The sequence below is a fragment of the Poecilia mexicana genome, unplaced genomic scaffold, assembly GCF_051168715.1.
Source record: "Poecilia mexicana isolate PSO_F unplaced genomic scaffold, ASM5116871v1 scaffold_10, whole genome shotgun sequence".
Lineage (NCBI taxonomy): Eukaryota > Metazoa > Chordata > Actinopteri > Cyprinodontiformes > Poeciliidae > Poecilia > Poecilia mexicana.
In genome coordinates, this window is record NW_028263379.1 from 12,462,768 (window position 1) to 12,478,761 (window position 15,994).

General features: G+C 37.3%; 1 protein-coding gene across 2 annotated transcripts in view; it reads left to right on the forward strand.

Annotated features, from left to right (window-relative positions):
- The window catches only part of elf1 (E74-like ETS transcription factor 1), a 62,061-nt gene that overhangs the window by 20,132 nt on the left and 25,935 nt on the right, over positions 1-15,994 (forward strand). The gene's annotated exons all lie outside the window — the stretch shown is intronic.

The following is a 15,994-nucleotide window of genomic DNA, read 5'->3' on the forward strand; positions in this document are numbered from 1 at the left end:
TTAACTTTTTTGAGAAGCTGTTTCTAAAAGTTGCTCCGAGCAGCAGAGATAAAAGCTTGCTTCCTGTTTCACCAGAAACCCAGTCTGCACTTTGGGGACCACAAAAAACACAGTGTGCATGCTGGAGTACTGCAACATAAACACGCTTGCAGCCTGAGATGCGTTCACACCCAGTTCAGTTGGAGATGAAGCTGCTCAACTTTGGTTAAGCAAATTGAAAAAAACTGAATTACGGAAAGGATTTTATTATTATTCATTATCACTTTCATAAAAATGTTAGCTGAAATACAGCTCTGGAAAAAAATGAGACACCACTTAAAATGATCAGTTTCTCTGATTTACTTTTTATAGGTTTATGTTTGAGTAAAATGAACATTGTTCTTTTATTTTATGAACTGCTGACAACATGTCAACAACAGCAAAAATTTTGTATTTATTTGCAGAAAATGAGAAATGGCCAAAATAACAAAAAAGAAAACAAGTTAATGTTCATTTAGAAACAGCGAGACTAATGTTTTAACTCAGGAAGAGTTCAGAAATCAGTATTTGGTGGAATAACCAGGAGGTTTTCAGTGAAGTGGTCTCTTAATTTTTTCCGGAGCTGCATTTCTTTATCTGCAGCTCAGGGCTTTTTCAACTGGGAAAGAGAGAAAGTAATTTTTTTCTGCATATTTATTCTCACACCCTTTAGCATTTGTTTGTGAATGACTCTGTTGTTGACCTGGTCTGACTTTGCATTTGTCCTAAATCCTCTTTTCCCACCCTGATTTGTATTGTAAATGAGGCCTTCGTGCCTCACAGTATGACCTCAGACTAGCTGCTGTTTTGCGACACTGTGAATCTCATTTAGGGGCTGATAAAGAAGTGGGGCAGGGGACAGGATGGCAGTTTTAGGTTGACTCTTCTTTATAAACAAAGTCAACAAGTCTTAGGCTGTAATTAGATCATCAGGGCTTGGGCAAACGGACCGGGACGTAGCAAGAGGAGGTCCGTCATGAGGACAAGAGGAGGCGGGTTTTGCTGCGTTACTACAGCTTCAGAGTTTTGAAATATGTAAAAATGGAGGGATTGTTGTGTTTCATGTTCCAGGCAGAAACTCTGAAAAGAATAAACAGTGTTTGTGTTCAGCTAGGACAAACGACAGCTGTGATAAATGCATGCAGACTATACATCCAACCTGTAAGAAACGTGTAAATGAGCCTTGGTTCCATGTGTTTTTAAACTGAGGTTCTGTTAGAAGCTTGTAAGCAGTCAGTATCTCACCTGTAGCAGATAACGCGCTTGGTGTTTTCATTTAGTATAAATAAATGTTGGTTGGACTCTCAAAACTTCTACTTCTACATTATAAATGCTATTTTCAGAACAGTTTAACACATTGTAATTTTTCCATTTAGACATTATTTATATGGAAACCATTACATAGAAATTGAAGTATTGGGTTGTGCAGCACCAATGAGCATCCTCTGTGAAACATGCAGGTCAGTGTGCCTTGAGAACCAGGCTTGGGAAACACCGTTTTAGAGTAACTATCTAAAATTAAAGTAAGGTAATGTAAAAATGATGGATTTAAGTGAATGTTATATTATTGACTTTTTCACTTCCTTACTTTTTCATCAGAGAATCTTACAGGAAGACCATTGGTAGCACACCGACTCCAACCTCTGTTTCCTGTGTAAATAATCACTGGCTTCTCTGTGAAAATATAAATAAATGCCCCAATCCTGCAGCAACGACTGTGTGAAGGTTTAAGGCTGTTTTAAGACTGTAGAAGTTCACCTGCTTGTACAAGCTATTAGGTTCTGGCATCCGTTAGTCTGGATTTATACTAAATGAAGATAATTATCTACTGCAGGTGACCACTTGGATTTTAACAGGAACTCATCATCCCTCATAATCCCTTTAAGTATGAAATAGATCTGGGCTGTCTAGTCCTGCGACATCAGAAATAATGTCATGAGGAGATTTTAGGTTGCTAGTTTGGACCTCAAGCTCTCCAGATATTCCTATAGTCAATTTTCCTGGTAGAATAATCTATAATTTATGTTAATACTACTCTTGTATTCACATAAAATATACTTTTATTTAATAAAGAAAAGGGAGAATTACTCCGAAAACAACACATACATGAATATGTTTTCTTTTTTTTTTTTTTTACATTTTATACACAAACTTAAAAAAACTGAATAAACATCTGAATTTAGAGGTTGATTGTTAAATATGTTTTTTTTTGTGCAGAATGTTATTTTTCTTTATAAATAAACAAGGTGATATATTAATAACTAGTCATCTAAAAGTGTCGCCTTTGTTCATTCACCTGACTGGTCGTGTACAGCAACGTGTGGGGGAGGGGCTCCTAATCTTATCAGATTTGTAGAAACTGTATTTCAGAGAACATTAGGCTATGTTATTTTGAGTTTCAAAATAATGGTAGCTGATGGTGCTCTTTTAAAGCTACATCTTGAACTGTGAATTTATCTTTATTGAAAGTGAGTAGGTGTGTGCAGCAACAGGTAGGGGAGGGGCAGCTCTGCTTTTATTCTGGGTAGTCTACAGATTCTTAGAAAATCAGGTAACTTTTACTGAGAACTTGTTAAAAGGAGTAGGAACAATCTGTCAGAGTATTTTCCCACAACGTCTAGAAACCGCTGATATTATTAACCGCCACCCAACCCAATATCTGTTGACATGTAGGGCTTTTTCACGGTTCTGTCTAAATAGTAGGTTGGTGTTAAGTGTCATTCTAACATCCATTAATTTAGAATATTGAGTTGGAGGTGAGAAGTTTTCATGCCTTTGGCCTTAGGATGATCAGCTAAATAAAACTACCACAATAAATCATTTCCACCTATTATGGTCTGTACGGCCATAATAGGTTGTTTATGGCCAGTTTAACAAGTTTTGAAATTCTCTTACTTGCAGTCAGGTGACCTGTAGTTCCAGGACATCTGGCCCATAATTGAGGCAGCTGCAGGAAACCATCAGACTCATAGTGAAACCCTGTTTTATTTCCCTAGAGTACCTTATTTTTGGTCAACGTAGATGGAAAATATTAACATGAGAAAGTGTAAGTCTATTTTGCATGTCTCTTTAGAAGCTATAATCTCTGCCTGAAATGGATTTTGGCTTAACGGTCGGAGAACGTGTAATGGGAAGTTTAATTCCTGTCAAAAAAAAGAGAAGAAATCTGGGTGGGTAAAGTTAATGTTTAACTTTCTCTTCTGCTTTAGCAGCTACTGTGCCTCTGAGCAAGACGCATTCTGTATCCAGTTGTGCATTTGAGCAGTAGGTACAGAGAGAAGCCCTCCCTTGATAAATAAAATTAAACTGATTGAGCAATGGTGTCTCCGTGTTGCAACCCTCTCATACTTGGAACATGCTGGGACTGGCCGACCTTTTCTCAGTAATACACAGCTGTGATCATCAAATCTGAAGAATGTTTTTACCAAGACAGACCTGAGATATGCAGAGTATTTAGATTTTAATCCATGATTCACCTCTTAGATTTTTCCCTTCAGAATTTAATGGCTGTTATTTAATAGTCTATTTTTCTCCTTCACTTTGATAAATCTGAACTGAATGGGGATGGAAGGCTGAGATTTATCCTGTTACAGATTTTCCATATTCTTAATTGAGTTAGAGGTCAATAAATCCCTGACATTTTTACTAGGAAATTTATTTATTGTGGAATTTATACCTTCAGTTACAATGATAAGGTAACTCAAAATACCATAACCATGGTTTTGTGTCTGTTTTAACTTTATGCTTCAAAGCTGTTGAATCAATAAAGTTGGTGCTAAAATGGAGGGATGTGTGGAGCGCAATAGACTCCACAACAGAAAGCAAGCCAACAACTTTTTAGCTAGCTCCCTCCCTCCTTACTTATCTATTCGCAAAACCTAACTGTGTTGTTGATAAAAGGTCTGACAAAAACCTCAGTCTAATTTGATTAAAATCCTAATTGTCAATAAAAGAAGGACAATGTATGATGTCGATGCTTATAACCGGTTTTAAAAGCGTTTAGCGATTAGCATAGCTAGCGCGGTTAGCGTTGCTAGCTGTTATAGCAGCCTCTATGTTGAACTTTTAGGTTGTAAATGCCCCATATCTTATGTGAGGAACTTCCAACAGGCTGCTGCATTTCCAAATCATGTGTGCTTCTTGACAGATGGATGTTAAAAGTAAAATAAATAAAATAAGTTTTTGTGTTTCAGCTGTTGCTTTTTTGGCTTCTCTGTTGAACTCTTGGAGTTGTTATTGTAACAACAATTTGCAGTTCTCCTAAAAAATATTTTCCATAACACATCAACATTTATTATTACCTCATTTTTAACTATAAAATAGTTAAGCAATGGAGTATTCTCTGTATTAAACAGAGAACTGTAATTTAAAGGTTACAGATCTATGTGACGTAGATCTATCCACTCCAGGAATTACCTCATCAAGTATGATATTTATACTAGATTGGACGGGCCACATCTCTATTTGTAGTGTAATAAAAGCAGACTCCTTTCTTTACTCCTAGAGTGTACTGACCTTATTCTAGTACAGATCATTAACTTCTTTCTTTATCTGTCTCAGATTTTCACTTTTGCTATAGTGAAGATGTTTAGATAAAGCTTAAAACATTAATATAAAGCCATCAATAACTAACAATTAAGCTTGTTTGCTCCACTTGTTTTTTTTTTCATCTCATAGGCAGAGTACATCAGACAGGGAATGGTTTTGTGATTATAGATGAAAAGAGGGTCAGAATGCCCATAAATGAGATATATGGGGCATTGTGACACACCTTTTTATGACGTGTTGTGGTTATGTAATGCTTCTGTGAGAGCAAAGTCTCTCAACATGGCTGCAATCCTAACCCTGATAGTAATCTAAGGTATTTAGGTACAGTTATGTGAAACGTTAAATTAGGTATTGTATAATCTTAGTCTTAATCAAAGGCATTTACTCGGAATAATGTTTCAGCCAAGTGAAGGATCCTGTCAGACGCTAGGTTGAAAAATAAAAACAGTTTTCTTCTTCGTTGAGGTGCAAACCAGACAGTAAAAACCATAAAACAGACAGTTTTCCATACCTTTTTAATTTTATACCTTATGTCATCAACTTGGAGGTCGTATATGTTTATCTGCTATGATTTGTTTGGAGCATTTGCGTGGGTGAAGGCAGCTTTGAGATGCAGGTTTATTTCATCCCAGATAAAAGCAACATGCAGAGCATCATAAAAATTTCCATTACAGATCTCCATTCAACTCTGTCTTCAAGCGAGTCATTTGCAACTGCACTGGTTGTAGAAATATGATGTGTTTATGCCTTTATGCTTGGTTTTCTGAAGTGGCCTGAAAACACATCCATGGTGCACTGTTGTTCTTTCCAATCATGTGGTTCCACCCTGCATGAGGTAACGTCATGCAGAAATCCACTCCCCTGTGCGAGATGTGTGAGAACATAAAACTGACTTATTAGGACTGAAATAGGCTTTATCTTGTGCTGATTTAAACAATGTGTGGTACAGAACGATCTGTTTTGATCTAAGCACAGAGGGAAATTGATTTCCCACATGTTTTCCAGACATTCTTGCCCCAGACATCCAGCTGCAGTGATGACTGTCTGCAAGCATCAGCAGCAGATTCTCGTATGGAAAACCAAACTGTGTATTTATCAATTAAATGTTTATCTTTACGCTCAACTTTAACTACACATTTTTTAATAAAACTTTCTTCTAAAACTATAACGATGTGGGTGACTTGTAAATGTTTTATTTAGTTTGAAGTTTCTCTGCAGTAATATTTAAAGAGGACAGTTTTTCTTTTTGATGTGAATGCATGAACGCCATCGCTTTAAATAACTCCTGCATGAGTATTTGTCTATAAACTTTCATGCACAACCTTAGTGTCAGAGCTTTTACGCTGCATTTTAGGTAAGTCCCCTTTGCATGCAGTCGTCATATCTTCAGGAAAATGCACATAAAAACAATGCGACATATAAATTGTACATGCTGCAAACTGTCCTGCGTTTTATTTCCAGTTACATTCTGCAGAACTGATGATGTTTTCTTTCACATTTTTCTGAGAAAGGATAAGTTGTGATGTTGTAAAGTATAATAGCTTTTTTTTTTTTTAGCTTCTGACTTATTATGGGGCAGTAGAAATAAAGTTTCATGCTATTAACAATTTACTTATTTTTGTGAAGTTTCTAAAATAACAGTTTTTATAGTTGTTGCTATGTTGGCTTTCACACAGGCTAAAAAAAATTGTAGATGAACCAGATTTGGTACAAGCATTTAGCATGGTGTGCTTTTTATAGCGTGACATTAGCTTAAACGCCGTGTGGCTTTTAAACAGCATAATCTTTTCTTTCCAAGCGATGACTGACTGTTTTCCATGACCAACAATATTGTCTTTTTTTTTTATTTGAAAGTAAAGCTGGACAATAAATCAATAGCAGTATATATTGTGATGGACACATGATCAATATAAATAAATAATACATCTGATAGAATATTCAATATATACAATATTGACTGAACTCTGATTCAGAACCGCACAGCATTCTGGGAGATGTGGGCTTTAGAGGGATGGCTTTATCTGCTCAACGTCTCACAGTGAGCTAATCAAAGTTGGTGGAATTAACTAACTCACTCACTCTGTGGTTACCTAGCAACACCCTGTGAAGTAACTTCTGCAGCAGCAGTTTAAGGTTTTCCTTTAACTGCTTAAAAATAAAAATGCAACATTGCGTAGTGAAAAATCTTGATAAAACAGAAAAGATCACGCCACCAGTTTGGTAGTATTTAAGATATTTAAAACAAAAACAACAAATCAATAATTACTGATATTGACAGATTTGAAACACTTGCACTGTGATAGGTTTTCAGCCTTATCGTCCAGCCCGGTTTGGAAAAAAAAAGACTTGTTTTCTTTCAGCAGCAACAAAAGGGGAAAAAACAGCAATCATTCCTATGCTTTCTCTGGTACCTCATTGAAAGGACTTTAATTTGTAGAGCAGAAACCTTCAGCGGTACACCTTGACACCGCCAATTGACCCACACTTACCTGAAAATTTTACTAATTAGTTTTTGTGACTCCAGTTGCTAACTGGGATTTCCTGTACTGGTAGAAGCAGTTTGAGGCCCACTTGCTCTCTCTTTGTCGTACTGCAGGACCTGCTTTACAGCCCTCTCCCTCTGTGTGTTCCCAAGCAACAGCCACTCCTTGTTTACCTTTGCGTTTTTGCATTGTGATTCTCATCAGGATAACACAACCCCGGCCCTTCTGGAGACCGACTGTCGGGCCTCTTTATTCAAAGTAGCACCAGAGGATAAACTGATTCCTTACTTGCGTCCATCTTCCTGAAAAACGACACGTTTGGTTGAACTCATGTTCTTATCTTTTGCCTCTGCTTCTCGTGTAATTATTGTACATCCTTAATATGGTGGAACAATACTGCAGTGTAAATATTTTGCTATATGAACCCCGCTCAGCACTTCTGTGTCTAAACAGGTAGTTTATTGTCCTCATCTCCTGCACCCACGCTGCACCTTCCTCATCGGCTGACGATCATAAACAAGTATATTTCATAAAGCTCTCTCAAATATTGACCTACCCAGGCAGACTGTCCTTCTGCTTCCTGCTCTGTCTCAAACACTTCTCCATATGAGTAATTTAAACCATTGTTTGATGTGTGCGGGATTAAATTTGTTGGCATACAGACCAAGTTGTAGAAAATATTTAAAGCTCCAATATGTAACTTTTACAAAGAATGCTGTGACAGTTTGTTAGGAAGCAGATAATCTGTGAAAAAATCCATCTCCTCCATTTCTTCCCTGAATTTCTACTGCCATGTGAAGAAATGCACCGCTCCCGACCAAAAACAACCAATCAGAGCCCACAGGAGGGTCTTGGCGCCATCAGTCAATCAATGTCTCATACCAAACTGTCTCGATGTAGCGACAGTTTCAACAAATATGTAAAAAATTTTTTTTATTAAAGTTACATTATGTTTTAATGTTTCAACAACATCTAGTGTGACATTTTATCTCGGGTTTGAATTGTTTTTAAATTAACAGTGCAGGAAAACTGTTTATCCACTGTAATGTTTGGCCATGCTAACTAGCCTAGCATTCACAACAGGCTATCCTAGCTGCAGCGCCACTCCAGATTGTGATTGACTGCGCCAAGACCCGTCTCTGGGCTCTGATTGGTTGTTTCTAGTTGGCACTGGGAGAAGGCAGAGGATCAAATTTTTTCACAGATTATCTGTCTTATTCCAAACTGTTATGATACAGTGACAGTTTTATCAAATATGTAAAAAATACAGTTTCATAAAAGTTACCTACTGCAGCTTGAAATCAGGCTCGAGTGCTTGAATTAGAATCAACATCGTAATACATAAAGAATGCAACCCTCACGGTCATTAGTTTGAGTCACATTGCTGTGCAAGTTTTTCCTCTGCTAGTGTTTAAAATATGCATCTCAAAATGCAGTGACTCCGCACTTCTGTGCTCAGATCCTGGAACCGGCCACATTTACTGGCTTCAAGATTAGATAGAAATGTTGGAGAGTGACACCTTACACCACTCTGACCCAGTATCCAATTGTGTGAAATCAGATAAGACTTAAGTCTTGGAGGGGAGCTGGGCTGTCTCAGAGCGAGTGGGCCTATCTAGGGCTTCACCAGTGATCAGACGGGAAGAGCTGATTAAGTTATTATAATTTCTTAAACTGAAACATGAGCTGCAGAAGTTTTAAGAACAGCTCTGCAGAAGGTGTAAACTGCTGTTTTTAACTTTTCAACTAGTCCTGGCCAGAGTGAGATACTCAGTGTCTGATAACATTCAGTAAAAATGCATTTTACAGTGTTTACGCAAGTAAAGTAAAACAAAAAATGATAACATTATGTGGCTATATAGGTAAAAAATAGATATTATTTTGCTGTTTTATGTCCATTGTTATTATGATGCATAAATGCAGACATGCAACTGTCAATGTCTTACAGGACTGAAAATATATCTAAAAAGCCAAAATAAAATATTCTCCCAACAATCAGTGTGCAGCAACAGGTGGGAGAGGGGTGATATTGCTTTATAATCCATATAACGATATATTTTCATTCACTCTGACACTTTTATTAAAAGACAGAACATATTAGTGATATTGAAACAACAAATTTTTAAAACTGTTGTGTACTATTTGTTTTGCTTACAGGTCTCTGCATTATCTAATAGTTGCAAATACAGCAGTATAAATTTCTAATGTCTCAAACAGTGTCTGTAACCCTCTTACTACCATTAGCATGAGAGTTAGCTTGGTTTTAGCATCAATATTACTAAATACATCAAATAAATAATGTTTTACTTGCTTTGAGGGGAATTGTGAGCAAGTAATTTTAATCTTAAGACGTTTAACTTCTTATTTACTTTCTTTTTGCCCTTTCTGTTTGTTCATGCTAGCTAGCTTGGTTTTTCTTTAAGCCTACTTAAAAAACAAAATACCTCTTTTGTATTTTAAAGAGGTATTTTTAAAATACATTTTTAGTCTACATTTTGTAAATCTTGGACTAGACAACTGTCAGTTTTATAGTTTTATACTATCGTTCATGCTAATACTTTGTTAGCTTCGTTTTAGTATATGGTATTTACCAGAAAAAAAGCTCTTTAAATCTAATTTTCTCTAATATTAAGAAAGACAGTTTTGTACTGAGCTACTTTATGTTTAAAACATTTTTTATGTTAGGATACACATTTGGAGAAAAGGTAATCTGTGTTAGTTTAGCTTTAACATGAGATGTAATCTTAAAGTAAAAGATAAGCTGAATATTTTCCTCTTGGTAACATGTGTATCATACTTTGTGTGATATTTACAAAAGAAATAAGTGGCCATTTTAGTTTATTTAGCTAGTTGTTTTGTTAGTTTATGCGTTAACTGGCAGATTTAGAAAACATTTAACACAACTATGAAGTAGAAAACCTAAAACAATAATTTCCACTTGGGAAATCAAAGGGTTTCTCATCAACATTTAATTTAAAAACATGTCTGTGAAAGTAGCTGAAATAAATGCAACCTGTACTTCTGCATTACTTTACTTCTACTGTTTGAATTCTGAGATGCATTATTGTTGCCTTGTATTGCCAATACTTTGTATTGCTCATTAATTGGCAATTTTCTCAGGTTCTTACAACTTGCAACCTAAATGTGATCTGACTTCCAGATATATAAATATTGTTGCAGCCCGTTTTCAGAATGCCAGGCTGCTGTTGTCGGAAAAGCTTGATGCATAAAACAGAAATCATTATTGTTTCCCTGCCTGCTCCATCCCAAGGTGTGTTCCCTGTTAGATATTTCTGCATACCTGACGGTGGGTGGACACATGCGCCTGCGTGTGTCCAGACCTGTTTGGTATGCGCAGCCGGGTCCCCTATCCAGCCTCGACTCTGACTTGGAGCACTGAGACTCCTGCGCTCTATCTGAGCACATACCTCAAAGTGTACTAAAAACACATCATCGTACGGAAATTATTATGGCAAAGTTCAAACTGTAGACAAACTACAAATCGATTTCTGTCCCTTGAAGGTAACAAGCTGTTGTGTTGTAGTTGATCTTCACATTTTGAAGTAAAAGAGGGATGTCGCCTTTTTCACCTCTTCTGTTCAGGTTTGGAGCGTTCTGCAGGTATTTTTCTGGGTATTGTGTCCTCTCTTCCCAGCACTGGGCCCTGTGCTGTAACATGTTGGTATGAATGTAAACACTTCGAGCTCCAGCTGTCACCAATCTAATCTAATGTTCTTGAGACTGAAACAAAAAAATCATGCTTTAGTCTGTTTTTATCTTTAATTAGATATTTGGCCAAGTTTTCTAAGGGAAAATGAGAATTTCCCGACTCTTTAAGCCTCAGGTAGTTGCCACTCGACTGCCGAACACCAGCAGAGGGAAGAGAGTCTAAGCTGGGCAGTAAGAAGCAACCAGCGTTCATGTACTGACTTGCATGTTTTTTATTCACTTGTAAAAAAAAATGTAGATGCTATCAAAGATTATTCTTTTTGAGATGAATAACGCAAAAAGAAAAGACTGTAATTGAGCTGAAGCAATGCTGTCATGTTTGGAGTAATACCTTTTAAATTCTGGTTGTTTTGGATTTTCTGATACAAGACTAAGCCTTTTATTTTCTTTTTCCTACTGATTGGCTTGGAGATATTTTGTTTCTACGCCTTCTGTAAAGACATGTCGATTCCCAGTAACCATTTAACCAGCTGAAGGTCACTTTGGTTTGAGTTATAATCGTTTTATTTCCAAGAGTGAGGTGGTTCAGATGTGGGATTAAATGTGGGATTAGAGGAAAAATATTCAGGAATGGCGTGTAATGCAAAGTTTTTGTTTGATATTACACAGCTGAGTTTTGTTACAAATAAGTTTTTATAATTTTTATGGATCATTTATGTCCAATTCATGGAAATAACAAAGCATAAGAAAAATACACCAACGTACGATTTAAGTAAATTGAAACAAAATGGTTGAAAATGTCAATGCTTTTTAAATCAAGGTATGAAATAGTAGCACCAAAGATTAGTGGATATAATATGTAGGCATTATTGATGCAGACTCAGTGGCACATTTAGCCAACTGAATCAGCTTTCACTGACATCTGAAATGTGTGGTAGAGATATGCTAATGTTTATGGAGATTAGGGAAAAAATGTGGGTAAAGAGTAATATCTTTGTGTTTTTAAGTATTACTATTTTGTCCCTTATGTTGATTTAACGTCTGTTTAAAGAAAAAAGACGACTTTATGCCCACATATCCAAATAATGGCAGATCTGTTTGTTTTACTTCGTTTAGGTGTTTTCAGTTTTGATTATCCTAAAATATGATTAAACCAACTGTATTAACTGCTTATCTTCACCAAAGAGTAAAGCCAAATACAGAAAATAATTTATTTTAAATTACAATTAAAGTTGGTTCAGAAGATCCTCAGGTGGGTAATGGCTAATTTAATGGACCATTTAGGTACAAAATGGCAAAATAAGCAGCACCTAACCTGAGCAATACGGTTATTTTTTGTGGGGATTGTGTTTGAAATTTATTTTGCTCCTTTTGTCATTTTGTATCTTTGCAATGTGTTGTACCCAACATTTTCAGGCACAATGTGGTGCCAGCCACAGGATGTTTCTCACAGACTTTGTATCGAGATGAACCCGGCGAAGGGAACATTTCGTACCTGCTTTTATAGACAACTTAAAATGCAACTGTAATATTGCACATTATTGATACTATATTTTGCCTTTTGTTCCACAGTGAAGCCTGTGATAACCAGAAGTTGTTTTGAGCCAATCAAATAGACGATGGTGAACAAGCCATGTTGCATAACCAACCTGCAGCGGCTTGTTGTTTTGTATTTAATGTTGCATCACTCATAGCAGATTACTTCAGCTTTAAGGATGTACCATCACCTCTGCTGATGTTTCCTTAAGTGTTAATCAGAAAACAGAGAGGTCTATCTGCACTAACTCATGCAGATAATCCTCACTCCAATCCTTAAATAAAAACATCCAGATCCTGTGATAAACGTGCAGCAACCGTGTGGACATCAGAAACAGCAGCAGCTGCAGCAGCGCATCACGCTGTGATGTTTTAACACCACAGTGGTCTTTTCTGGGACTTTTCTGCAATTTCCTGTCCCGTTTTCACAACTTTTCGCGGTTCTTCCTATCGGTGACATGTGGCCTGTTGCCACATTACAGAAATAGGTTGGTGGGGGCAGTTTTGACTCTGATGTTTTCCACAGCATGGACATATCGACGGCTAAATTCAATGACACTTCCTGGGTTTTCACTGAAGGATTGGTTGGGTTTTTACACATTTCAAAACCACAATTTAAGTTTTATTTATAGAGTTTTTGAAGGACTTGGAAGTGCTTCAGCAGTTGCACACACACTGTGTTTGTGTGTTGGTTGACCTATGTCGCATTTTGACATAAGAGAAAGCCCTGATGACAGGAACTTGATAGTTCGTTCTCAGAATTCGCATGAAACTGACTCAGAGCCAAGTTAGGGATGTGAGCGTACACATGGTTTGGGGTTTAGCTTCGCTGTTAGTTTCTACCTACAGTGTCATCCATGTGGGCAGATGTCATCTTTTAGTTAAAAACGTTGAGGTCTTTTTGAATACGTTCCTGTCAAAAGGTTAAAATCCAACATTTCTTGCTAATCGGATCAAAGTTTTGCTATTTTACACCCAAATGTAGTGACTTTTAGCGAAACACCCTTTGATTTATTTTTAAGAAAGCGCCACCATTTGCATGTTCTACGTCACCGCTGCAGATAAATCTAGCAGCTATATGATTCATGTAGGAAATGCTATATGTCTGGTAGGCTTGAACCTATCAGGGTGGTGGTTTGTTGTTTGAGAAGGAAGGAGGGGGAGTTGAGAACTTTCCGTTGTTACACAGAGAAAGAAATTTTGCTCTGACTGTGGTTTAACAGACAGGAAGCAGCAGAAACCCACAGTTCAGTGATGCTGTTCCTGTGAAGGCAAGATTCACAGGTCAGTTTGTGACTCTTCTGCTCGGTTTTAAGCTTTGTCACTGCTTTTCATGGCCGCCGTCTCTGCTTAGCCAAATAAAAAGGAAAGTCTGGTCAAGTTAGACGTGAACGTGGGAGAAGGATTTGTAATGAAACGTCAGAAAGAAACTAACAAAAAATGCAACCAAAGGAGAAGTGGAATGTGGTCATTGAAGACATTTCTAAACTGCCATCTCTGGAGACATAACTAAGTTCTGCTATGTCTGATATCTTAGATCCCATAAAAAGCTTCATTTTTGTACCAAAATAGTTCGTCAGGCAGTATAAACAAGCGCCGTTCATTTAGAGTCAGAGTGGAAAAGTACAACGCTCTCAGGAGGAGAGATTAAATTCCTTTCTCGTCTTTAAAGCCTCTCTGCTCGAGGTGACGTTTTCTCTCGGGCTCTGTTTGGATCTGGCATGGCACAGATGTTCACAACCAGTCACTTCTTCCAGGTCAAAGTCGAATATCAAATCCTGCTTTAGTCTCTAATGACTGAAATTATCTCTCCGTGGTTTGCATTCAACTTAAAGGATGGGTATTGTATGATTTATTGCACAATCAAGTAAGCATGTCACCTGCAGTTGTTGTGAAAATGCTGCAGACATCAAAAATAACTTCAAAGAAATTTGACTTCACATCATAGTTGTTTCTGACGCCTTGAAATTGGTCTCTGTCTCTTTAAGAAGCTCCTACCGTTTCTGACAGGCCCCCTTCAGCGTGTCATAACAACAATGCTTCAACATTTATAGCCACTTTTAGGAGCGTTGTAGTTCAGCAGACATCAGTTCATTTGAATTCAAAGGACTAAGTCGAAGTTTAAGGGTGTTTTCACACCTGAAAGTTCGGTAGACTCTCATTAATTTGGGACAAAAATTGTAACATTTGTTGTGTTTTCAGCTGCTGTGGTTCATTTTCATACTACAGTGTGTCAAACCAACTGAAGTCTTTAGAAAACCTATTCCCCTCCCCACCTGTGGGGGCGCTGCACCAAGAGCTACTGAAGGGAACGACACAAAAACCTCTCAAGAAGACACTGAGTACAACTTCTGTAAACAAAAATGGAGTGGCATCAGATTTTAGCAGTTTTCTTTTGTGTCTTTACTAAAACACCAGGAGTCATTTCTCCCGCTAATATTAGCATTGCGTGTTTGTTTTGGTTGTACTTACCCACAATGCCCTGCATTGTAGTCTGCTTCCTGCTTTTGAAGCGGCCTCCAGTCTGCTTTGCAGTCACATGCATTCAAGCTTCACCAGAGTTCACTTCAACCGAACCAGAACTTATTATTTTTAGGCGGATTTTAGGTTTGATTTTCTTGTTCTGCATCAGAGCTCGATTAGCATTCGCACTTCAAACCCAAACAAACCAAACTTTCCAGACAAACAAACAGTTTTATTAAAGCAGATTAAACTGGACTGGTGTGAATGCATCCCAAGTCAAGTCTGAAGTTTCAGTACAACTGAAGCCGGTGTTGATTAAAGAATCACTCAGCTGCAGTTTCTAATTCTAGCTGTAAACTAGTGTCTCTGTCTCTTTCCATTTCTGCAATTTTGAGTTGCTGCACTCATGGTTGCAGCAAAAGCGTTCCTCTTATTCAGCTGAAAGGCTTTGAGTTTAAACGTGCTGAGACTTAACGTACTGTGCAATACCAGGCGGGAAGAAAAATGTAGAACATACAAAAAAATACTGTGTACAAAACAGTTTTTGTGAGCTGCTGACAGAGCTGCAGCAACCAGGGAAACCACATAGTCTGATTTTTGATTGGCATTTATGCAACTCCCTAATTGAGTTGGCAACTAGTAATAACTTTAATTATATGTATATATATATTTTTAGTTCTGGCACAAAATGTGGAGCAAAAACCTCACTCAAAAAAAAACCCACTGTTTTTTTTTTTTTTTTTTGAGTGATGGTTTTCCAAAATCCTGGTGTTTGGCATTTTTTTCTTTCTTGGCACAGAAAACTTTATTGTAACAGGTTTATGGGCAAGTTTATTTACTTTTTTTAAACAAAAGGAAACTTCTGTCCAGAAATGAGGATCAGTATCCCCTGATACGCATGTGGGCTATCGCAGGGCTCCAGGAATGAGCTCGAGACTCGTATCACTGAGTCATTTCCTTTACAGGAACCCAGAGGATCCTGCAACAACAGCATGCTGACAAACTCAGTGAGGTCAGGCCTGTGGACGCATCGCTCGCTAAGCTTTAGCATAAAGCAGAATGTTTTTACAGCTCTTCTGCGCTAAATATAGCTCATATCTACATAGATAAAAGCTTCTGTTTTGGTCAGTTTTATTCAAAGCTGGATGAGTTTTATGTCTACACTGCAAGAACACAAAATCTTACCTAGTAATTTTGGTCAGTTTCTAGTGTAAAATAACATAGGATATTTCAAGACATAATTTTTTAGCAAATACTGTGAAACCTTACAATCTCAC